The sequence below is a fragment of the Heliangelus exortis genome, chromosome 1, assembly GCF_036169615.1.
Source record: "Heliangelus exortis chromosome 1, bHelExo1.hap1, whole genome shotgun sequence".
In the NCBI taxonomy this organism is placed as follows: domain Eukaryota; kingdom Metazoa; phylum Chordata; class Aves; order Apodiformes; family Trochilidae; genus Heliangelus; species Heliangelus exortis.
This window is the reverse complement of record NC_092422.1, coordinates 188193156-188204765: the sequence shown is the minus strand read 5'-3', so window position 1 is coordinate 188204765 and position 11610 is coordinate 188193156.

Genomic DNA, 11610 nt, shown 5'->3' with positions numbered 1-11610 from the left:
TCTCCTCTCCTCTCCTCTCCTCTCCTCTCCTCTCCTCTCCTCTCCTCTCCTCTCCTCTCCTCTCCTCTCCTCTCCTCTCCTCTCCTCTCCTCTCCTCTCCTCTCCTCTCCTCTCCTCTCCTCTCCTCTCCTCTCTCCTCTCCATTTCTCTCTTGCTGTTTAAGTTCTGTTCAGTTGGTCTCTGACTTCATTTTCTCTTCCCTTCTGCACAAGTGTTTTACTGAGTCTGAACATCTCACTAAAACCTGTGGCAGGGTCTTATAGGATTTAGATCTCTCAACAAAGAGACCAGGACTTAGCTACCACAGTGTAATGCAATACCTCTAGTTCTAATACTCTGAGCAGCCACGGTTCCCACTGAGGATCTATACCCAGTTTTACTGGAGAGGAATTGCATAGGACTCACACGTGTCCCTGTCATACAGAGATGTTGCCATGGCATATATGCAGACCTGTGAATTAAATGTGTATAACCTGTTAAAAAATAGTACAGTCTTGTTCCTCATATATTTAAATATAAACTAATGAAACATATATAAAAAAAAAGGATGGTATTTGTACTTTTATATTTCAGCCCTTTTGTGCCTTGAGAAATAGAGCAAAATGACTCATTTAGCATTTATTTTGTGCTCAGAGGTCAGAACATCAAAGAGTTGAAAAATTCTCTTTTTCAAGTTGTGTTCTAATGGTACACAATTTAAGGTATCAGGAACAACTGGTAGAAGCATACATCAAAATATTTAATAACTTCCTATTGTTCATTTGGTGCTCTGAATAAGGCAGGAATACTACTGGAAGAACTATGGTTTCTTTTTTTACCAGTTGTAAAGACAATATATACATTAAAGGATTAAATTAAAGCTATGAAGATAATAAGAGATAATGTTTCTCAGCTCTAGAATGTCATAATTTACTAATAATTTTGCTAATATATTTTCTTTACTTATGCACAATATGTGATCTAGTGCAACTGTCTAACTCTGCTGGTGGTGCCTATCAGAATAGATTTTAAACCTTTGATTTTTCAGATCTAATGACTGAGTTTTTTTCACAGGGAGGTGTATTTGATTGCTTGTAAGAATAATAACAAAAAAAAAAAAGGAAAACAACATGAGTGTTAATACATAAGCTGTGAGAATAGATTGATCTATAGAGAATCTAGATGAACGTAAAGCTGTACATAACCATCTGACAGTCAGAAATTTAATTTCCATCGTTCTCTTCTATAGGCAGTGTAGCAAACAAGTCTTTCATCTTGGCAAAAAAGATTCTCAGCCTCAGAATCAAATGGGGCAAATAATTATTAAAAAATCATTTATGAAAGAGCTAAATTTTACATTTAAACGTAGCATAATGAATGCATAAAATAAGTGACTGCTCCTTAATGAGGAAAAGCTCTTATTTACATATGTGTACATGTGTATACATATGGTATACTGCTCATCATAATCTTCCTTTTGGATTTGTTGGGGGGAATACTCATTTTTTTGGCTCAGATGGAAGGGAAATTCAGCTTTCACCTTCTAAGTCGACATTGATTCTGGAAATGCTTCAAAGTCTTTGAACTGATAATTTTATTTTATCAGCTCATAGCAAGACTTCAGATATATCATTAATACTTTCAAGATACAGAGGAAAAGTCAAAGTCATTCTAAAAAAATAAAAAAGCTCAATGAAAAGCTTAAATCTATATATAATATTATTTTTAGCTGTTCCTGTTAATCTGGGGACATTCTCTGGAAGGTGTCATTTTTTCTCAAACATACTCCATGACCTCTGAGCACTAGCTAATAAGTTATCATGTGGTAGCAAAAAGTAAATAGAAACTAAAGAGGATTTAAAATACTTCTTTTTATTCAGTTATTTGCTCCCTTGGACTAATAGTAGAGCACTGTGGGACCTCAATGCTAATTTCAGATCCCTGTTATCTCCAATAAAGAGGGTTCAGTGTGTAATTTTGAAAGATTTTTGCTTTCTTATTTTTTTCCTACAGGTCTGAACAGCATGTGGAAGAGACCAGGCAGGGAGCAGCAGGGGATGGGGATGTGCTACCCTTGCTAGCAGGGCAGTGGCCTCACCAACCAAGGCCAGTCCCACTGGTGAGCAAGGTGACCAGGACAAGCTGGGGATGGCAGCTGGGGTCAGCCCAGAGTGCAGATGATTGAAGACCTTAGCAATGAGACAAGGTCAAGGTCTGGTAGGGAAGTCAAGTTTGCAGACTTAGCAAGATCAAGGCAAGTTTGCAGTGTAGTTCAGGCAAGCACCAGGCAAAGGCCTGTACTAGAATGCAGCTCCCAAGCCAAAGACAAGAGGATCCTTTCCTAAAGTCAGCAAGGTTACACAAATGCACCATTGCAGACCTGATCTTCAGCATCAGCCACCAACCTTATGGCAGGTGCCTTCAGGTTCCAGGCACACGCTTTGATATACAAGTCACCAGATTTAAAGTGACAGTGTGTCACAACCCCTTATGCCTGGAACAGCCACATGCCACACTAGAAGCCCTTGCCAAGTAACTGTGCATACCATGTGAGCACAGAACAGCCCTGGAGATGAGCAGGCTGAAAACCTGATTTTTGCCCCCTGGCTGTAACCATTTTTCTCAGTGCAGCTGTGTTCAGGAGGTGACTCATCCTCAGTGCTAAAGGTGTAAGAAGTACACACAGGAACATAAGGAACAGATATTACACAGCTGAATTGTCAAAACTCCAGTGAATGTCTGGGATTTTCATGAAGCAAGAATAAAAAGTCTCATATTTAATGCACAAAATAAATGTAGCTTTGAATTTCTTGTATGCAGAAGCCTTAAACATATGATGTACTAAAGACTATATGAAGATAGGCTGAGAAAGTTCGGGTTATTCAGTGTAGTGAAGAAGAGGCTCTGAGGTTACCAGATAACAGCTTTACAGTATCTGAAGGGGCCCTACAAGCAAGCTGGGGTAGGGTTTTTGATAGAGGTATGTAGCAAGAGGACAAGGGGCAACAGTTAAAAACTTAGATGGGAGATTGAGGTTACACTTTAGGTAAAAGTTCTTTACCATGAGTGTGGTAAAACACTAGAACTGGTAACCTAGGGAAGCTGTGGGTGCCCTCTGCCTGAAAGTGTTTAAAACCAGGCTGGATGGGGCCTTGAGCAATGTGGTCACATGGTAGGTGCCCTTGCACACAGCAGGGGCATTGGAACTCGATGAACTTTAAGGCCCCTTCTAACCCTAGGCATTCTTTGATTCAGTATTCTATGACAGAACATTTTTGAGAAAATGAAATAATTATGTGAATTGCTGTATTTTTGGATGTAGAAAAGAAGTACCTTTTTCAACTGGCATGTTCTACTTTGCTCCTATATACATCTGGAAACATAGTTGGTTGTGAATTCTTCCAATTTTTAGAAAATACCAAGATGGAGTGTGTTACAATCCACTGTAACTTTTAATTTTGGATGCAAGCATAAAGTTGTATTTGACAAATAACAGAAGAAAACAATATAACCCTGTAAAGATATGTCAACTCTGTTGTGAAGAAAAAGGGGGAGAGAGAAAAGTGGGAGGGGTTTGGGAAGGGAGAGAGAGGGGTATCACCACCCATGGATCCAGTAGCATCCAGTGATATTTCTTCTCTGAGCAAAGGTTTGAGGCAGAGTTGGTGGAAGGCAAATGAACACTTTGGTGTTCCTTATATGCACCAGGTTTCTCACCACTCTTGAGGCTGATTCAGGCCCCTGGAATCTCACCTCTCAGGAGGGTCCCCTCACCTCACTGAAAAGGCATTAACCATGGTTGGCCAGTTTGCCAGCTCCACCTGGGTGAGGAGCTCCACCCAGCATTTTCACTCAATCTGAGTCTATGCCCAGATATTCCATTTGCCACATTGTCATTTGAAGAAAGGAAATTTCAAAATTCCAGAAAATGGAACTTCACAGAGTGACATTCTTGTAGTCTGACATCGTTACATTCCTTGTAGCCCCTGATTTTTAAGACAGAAAGATTTGGCTTGAGCAGAACTGGACTATTTGTGCTTCTAGTTCCTTAAATTGTACCTTGCAAGGTCAAATATAATTTGAACAGAATCAGAACAGCTTGAATGTATTTTAGAATCTGGCCTGGTTTGAGGACACACACAGGACAGAAATTACCTTTCCTTTAAGAGGTTGGAAGAGTTGCTTAGTTTTGAGCTAACTGACCACTACTAAGTAGATATTTCAGTCTAGCATTGAGTCCTTTCTGCTGCACAGTCCTTTTCAGCAGAAGCATCCTTATTTCAAGATTTTAATGCTGCAAATAGGATTGTAGGAGGAGAGAGCTATAAGCCATTTATTCTGCTCTCTGCTATTACACTGCATTCATCATCATGTCATCTGAGTTTTTGTTTGCTTTCCTTTGCAGGTTTTGTAAACTGCTCAGGTTATTTTATTCCTCTGATTTAATATTGATTTCCTCCATTGTGTTTTCTGTACTAGCCAGTTAATCATTAAGTCTGTGTAAAGAAGTATTAACAATTATAAATACAACAAAAATAAAGAGAATTCTATTACATGACTAGCGTGCAAAATAAAGAGATAATGGTTTTAATAGTCTTCAGAAAGCAAGGCATCAGGGAGCCTCGAGCAAAGAAGTGATGGCAAAAAACCCGAACAACAGGGAGTCCTTGCAGAAAACTTACGGAAAGCCTGGAAACACAACAATTACTTTTTTTTTCTTTTCATGGAAAAAACCCCAAAACTAAACTAAATTTTCAAATTAAAATCAGATTGACAGTGTATAGGATTTTACAGCATATTTTATTTGCTACATATACTATAGATTTAATAAGACATCCAACTTTTACAGTTCTGCCGAGGCCTGAGCTACAGTCCCCTGGTTTGAAAGACTCTTCAGATATGTCAGGTAACTTCTTCTATACCTTTCTACACCTGCCCTCAACTGATATTTCATAGCTGCAAGCCTTCTGGAACTGCAGTCTAAGGGGCAAGAGTACAAAAAGTTACTATGAAGATCTAAATTTACCTATTGAGTAACTAAAATGTCAGCAAGTCCCTTTTTAGATATACCTCTGTGGCTGTTTCAGTGATTGTGAAATAAACCAAACACAGTTGTTTCTATGAGCTGTTATTTTGCTGGTAGATGAGCAAAGGAAATCTTAATGATTTAAACTGTGTCCCCTTATCATCTGAAATGTCAGGGTTGACTCAGTGCTTGCTCCTGATTCATTCCAATTGTGGGGCCAAACAGGTAAGTTTATGTAGCTGTCAGAAAGCCTAAACACATCCTGCTTCATTAAGGAGAGAGCTAAGAGCATTTACAAAGGCCATAAAGGCAGCACAGTTGTGAAAATGCAAATGGCTGAGCTGCTCTAGGTCACCCCCAGTCACATACCCATAGGCTAAGAAGACATGTTTGGTACATCACCTCTTCACAACACTGTCATGGCTGGATTTCAAAAGCAGGATGAAATATAATGCATAACTTCTTACTGCTCATTCTGTTCATCAGATTGTTCTGGGACATTTCAGGCTATTTTTTGCCTAATTCTACCCATCAAGACAGTGTGTTTTTCTGTTCTGTTCCTATTGTTATAAAGCAAATGAATTAATATTGTGTCATTCTCTGTTCTCATTAGGATCCTTCTCAGAGAAACAGTGGAACAGAAAAATATACCAGTCAGTAAAATCTTCTGTGACCACTCAGTATTCTGATAAAATTTGCTGCAGTATAACAAGTAACATTCTGGGGAAATGGAAGACTGGGAGAAGAGGATGGAGAACAAAGAAACCCTCTCTGGTATCTGAAGTTCATCATCCTCTGGAAGTTTCTCTGCTTCTCTTAGTCTAAGACACGTGACAGTACAAAGCACAATCTATATTGATCCCCAGGGGATATTTTTCTCCTTTGTAGCAAAACAACCCATTAGGTAAACAGAGCTTTGTTGCCCGTAGCAACAGAAAATTGCATTCTAGAAGGACAACAATATATTTTAGTTTTGCTTATTTTTTTCAAAGTTAAAAATAAAGACCAGCAGGAAAACACAAGTACAATTACAATTATGCCTTGCTTAATAAAGACTGAACAATCACAAAGGGAAAGAAGAAAATTAATCAACAGAATGCTGAAAAATATAGTAGAATTTTGTAGTATTTACCTGCTGGCTGTTTTATTTAGAGCAGTGGTAGCCTGGTGTTCAGTTATTTCCACCATTGCCTGACAGCTAGAAAGAGCAATGAGAAGTCAGAAAAGTGCCCTGAACAGGCAATCTGAATCAGAACAGGTTGTCCAAGCTCTAGCTTGCAGAATACAACTGCTGGGCTATTAAAATATGTAATCACTATCTTACTGAATCCTAAAGGAAGGAATGAACGCTGAGTTTTCATGATGGAAGGAAATCACCAGTGAAGTTCCTCAGGGATCTCTGCTGGTTCAGGGACCTGCAGAGTTCAACAAACCATGAAAAGAGCTGGAAAAGGGAATGAGATGAAGATGTTTCCCAATATTGGTAAGCTATTTGAAGTAATATTCTTTCAACGTTCTTCAAATACAGTTTATCTTTTTTTTTTTCCGAAGAGTAGTCTAGAAAAGCGTTACTTCAAGGAGAAAGGTAAAATTTGTGGGATGGCTTCTGTATCAGGAAGGGGAATAAGTAAATAAAGCCTTCTCAGCCAGAAAATGAACTCAGTGAGGGCTTTCTAACAAAGAACTGCAGAATTGTGAGTGGCATGGAAAAGGGGGGGTGGGAAAGTTTGGTCACAATGCAAAGTCTTGAGGGGTAAATCAAATTATGCCAGTAGGAGCCTGCTTCAGACCAAACCAAAGCAGGTGATTCATTAAATATTCAAGGGTATTCACAGGTTTGAACAAATTAGACAAGTAAAGGGAAAATAGCTTTGCTGTGATCTGTGAAATACACATCTGGTTTAGGAAGTTCCTAGAGATGGAAAAAGATGGAGGATGGGAGAGCATTAAGAGAAATATCACTACCATGTATTGATTTGTCCTGGGACTGGAGTCAGGAATTTATGCCACCAGAGTTAACATGACTGTTCTTATTACTAAAGCTATGGTTAGACTCAAACATTTACTACATATTAGATTTAAAATGGCAAATTTCTTTGCATCAGAAAAGTTTAGTGTCTGAAACCTGTTTTCCAAGATAGTCTGAAGCACGCCTTTTGCATTTAGGAAGAGGTAGATACAGGATTTGGGTACCTGGTAGATTTAATGAGCTGCAAAAGAACGGGTGAGGCTCTAGATTCTTTAACTTTGCTTTTACTTTCTTTAGAAAAAGCCTTGGAGAAAATCCTTTTTTCCTTTATTTCTTAGCATCTCTTTTTCTTTCTGTCTTTATTCCTCAGCTTTCAAATAATTTTTTGTTTGTTTTTCGCTTTCTAGGAAACTTATGGATAGCCCTAGTTGAAATATGACTACAAAGAAAATACTCCATTGAAACAGAAAAAATATATTTTATCCAAGAGTGAATTGGGGATACTTCATAATCCTATTGCTTTCTTCAGTTTTTATTAAGGCTGAGTTACAAGGCTTTACTTTACAGTGGGGAATAAGCCTTGTATTTTAGAAAAAGCAACAGACATGGTTAAATGGATGGTAGGTAGTGAGGTATATTAATGCTCATGGGGAGCATTGGGGAGAAAGTATCCAATAACTCATAAGTCAGAAGGGAATTAGAGGCAGTTCCTCATAGTGAGTTTAGCAGTAACAACAGCCCTGAAACTTTTAATTTGCTTATAAAAAATAATAATAAAAAAATAAAAATAAAATAAAAAATAAATTACATCAAATTAATTAAAGAATAATTATTGATCGCCTTTGCTTGTGAGAAGCTCAGAGAGCCTTTAAAACTATACAGAGATAATTGTTGCAATGACCTCCATTTGCTGATTTATAAGTGTAAACTCATTAATACAGTTTATTGCTGTATTACTTTAGACTGTAACTTTTCAATATTTTTTAAAGGCATATTTGTATCCCACATGACCCTGAAACAGTACAAAAATGGGGGATTTACAGACTTCTTTAGAAAGCAAGAGGCAAATATAGATATCCAATATTTGCATTATTTGAATGCCTGGGTTTTTTTCCTTTATTTTATATTATAATACACCTTTGAGAATCACATTTCTAAAATAAACGCTTGTGCTTATTAATTCAAAATGTGTTTTCTGTGAATATTCTGCAATGATATCTTAGAAATTGATACTTCAGTGTAGTATTTGCCAACCAGAAACTATGTCAATGTAAATGGTGCAGGAGAAATGGAGAGTGAAATTAACTGGGAAGTGGTGAGACTGTTTTCAAGGAAAGAAATGCAGAAATCACATCTAGCACAGAAGTAAAAACCCCCAAACCTGGAATTGCCTCTAAACTGACTTCATGGTGCTTTTGATCATAATTGAATGTGCACTATCAAAAACATCTGAATAGGTTTTATATCATATATGTATTTTGAAAAGCTGTTCTAAAATAAGAAGGCTTAAAATCTCTCCAATAATTTATTGGTCTCTGATGGTGTCTAATCAATGAAGTGTCTTTTGAACATTTGCTTTTATTTCCTAACTTTTTCTTGACTGATCATATCACCAGTTTTTTACTCTCTGAACTTCCATCTTACAAATACCAAAGTACAGAAATTCCTGTTTGCATATTTTCAAAGGTTTAGGTTTCTAAACTTTAGTAGCTTAGTCTGGTTTATAAAAATCTGCTTGTGATTCCTTTAGTATTAAACAACCTCACTTACAGAATAGTTTTGTAGTCAAAGCACTCTTCACATGATTTACAGACCAACCACTTCCCAGTTCTTACCTGATTTTCCCCAGGGGACTCAGAAAATACCTTTTTTTGATCTGGGGGCCATTAACTCCATCACTGGTAATTTATCTGCTAAGAGTTTGATTCAGGACTGGCACACAGGATGTTCTGGTTGCTGGCCTGTGCACAGATTCTGACACCACACTTTTCTCAGCTGGTACTGGAAACTCTGGGACTGCTTGTGATAAAAAAATTTTAGCTAAATAAAAACTTATAAAACTATTTAGTCCCAACCTTCTCCATGTGCACAAATATTCCAGAGATATTCATCGTTAATGAGTTAGGCAGTATAATTCACCTATATTCTTTCTTGATTTTCTTAAGTAGAGCATTTCAGTTAGTTGTGACTTGTGAAAGGCTGCATTCAGGTATGATTACAGTTCAGGAAATACCTGTGGTGGCCTGAAATATCCTCTCCAAATAAAATGTGAATTTGTTTAGAGTGTGTCCCTTTTATATTAATTTTCTAAATTATTCTGTTCCCAGGCAAGCATTTCTTATCTGTGCAAATAGTAGTGCCAGATCAAAAAAGCTCATGGCTTCTCTGAACATGGTAGGCTCAGGAACTGATTTAGAAACATTCTGAAGAAATTATTAAAAAGGATGTAAACAGGACTCAGGAAACAGCTGTTGTGATTGTAATGTGATCCTTTAAAAACAGCAACCCTTACTCTTCTCTAAAGAAATTAGCTGGATCAGCAAAAGTCTAAAAAAAACAAAACCCTGCTAGTAAGGAAATTATATATTCATAAAGGCTGAAGAGTGTGCAAGTAGTAGGACATTAGGCAAAAGAATAAGAATCAGTCCCCAAACAATTAGATGGTGACAACTGATTATGAAGATCATTAAACTCTGATTAACTTTAGCTTACAGATTTTCTGACATGGGTTTTTCTCTCTTGGCTGTCTCTAATAAATGTAATTTGTAGCCATAGTTATCAATGTGATTTTGACCTAAGAAGTTGATAGCTGGTATGATTAATAAAGACACAATCTAGATAACAGTCAAGAATGATCTGGTTTGCAAAAAAGTGGCCAGGTGCAGAGCTGGAAGTGATTGATTGTAATGCCTGGAGACTGCAAAGGACCTATCATTTAGATTGTAGAGGAAGTCATGGAGAAATCAGGTGAGGCGTGAGTGTACACATTAACCTTGGTGATGGGTTAGAATGCTCAATGTCAAACAAGTTTATATCATTCAGATGACTGAGATCAAACACAAGCATTGCTTGTTCTACTCAAAAGGATTTTTACACAACTTTGGGTTTTCATTTTTATAGTTCTGAGGTATAGATGCTTTTGAATTTTAATGTGAAAAAAATCACTGGATGAATGGACACAGATTAGCCTTGCTCTTCTTAGGATATATGTAATAATTAGAGCATTGAGAATTAAATAATCATACAATAATTAAACATCATATTATGATGATTTATAACTTCATCTATTCCATCCAACCTGCTTTTTGAACCCAGTAATGTGAAATCAAATCCCAGGAAGCTGGCAGAGCTTATTTTGCTAATGTCAGCAAACACTGAATCAGCCCTACGGGCATTACTGTGACCATTGCCTCCTACGTTGGTACATGAGTTATGGTTGAGACTTCCCAACACAGGTGAGATATTAGGATCCAGCATATATTTTTTCATTCTAGCTCTGTGTGCACAGGATTGCAGCAGATTTTCCTTCGAGCAGCTATAGAAGCAATTTGCAGCATGCTTAGACAAAGCCAATGCAAACCCATTCCATATAACTTTGTAAATAGTGTATCTTTCTTCTGATAGCAGTAGGTCAGTCCCAAGTTTCTAACCATTAAAAAGTTCATATTAACTGCAATGTCTATTTATCTAGAATTTGTGGCGGAGTCCCCTGTTTAAGTCCTCAGGCACTCAGATTGTACAAAACTATTCAGTATTACTTGATAGGTAAAATGTAAAAAAGCAAAACCAAGAACACAGGAGTCATAAAATGAATCACAGAGAATATTGTGAGCTACTGGCCATTTGAAATAGCTAAGTTTCCAATTTCTCCTGTTAAATATCACCTAACTTACTTTTATTTCTTTGGTCTGGAACTAGACATGATATTTTATCTTCCCTTAATGGCTTTTTTCAGCTGCAGTTTGTGTATTTACATATGAAAGAGAATGAGACATGGTTTTATGTCCTCAATATATATAAATAATTTTTTTATAAAAATGGAACACATTCTTCTTCACAGCTTGACCTCTAGAAAGAGTTCTAAGACTTTAAAAGAAAGGTATTTTTTTTTTGTCAAATACATTAAGGGTACTGTTTTCACTTAATCTATTTCAGCTACTGCCTGTTTTGCCAAAAACTTCTCTGCATCAAAGCAGGACATTTTTTATCCTAAAATCTAATAGGCTTTTAATCTTCTAACTTCATCATACTACTGCTTAACAACTTTCAGCATTTCAGCTTGTTAAAAGTGAAGACCCTCAGTTTTTGCCCAGAATTGTATATTGCTGGCAAACCTAGGAGTTCCACTGTTCCCTGACACAGAAAATAAATCCTCTAAGAGGCCTGTACTTCTGCAGAGCAAGAAGTAATAACCAATAACAGAGGCAGAGCAAGATGGTTCTCTCTGCTTAAAAATAGTCTGAAATGGCTTTAATTGGGCCAAGATGCCTGCCAATTTGGCAGCCAGCAGACTGATGCCCAGAGCCCAGTACTATACTAGCTTTAATTGATAATTAAACACTCTCCCCTCTTAACATCTACTCTTGATATGTTAAATTATATGAAAGAGGGAGAATGGCCCTTATCAAGTGATGGA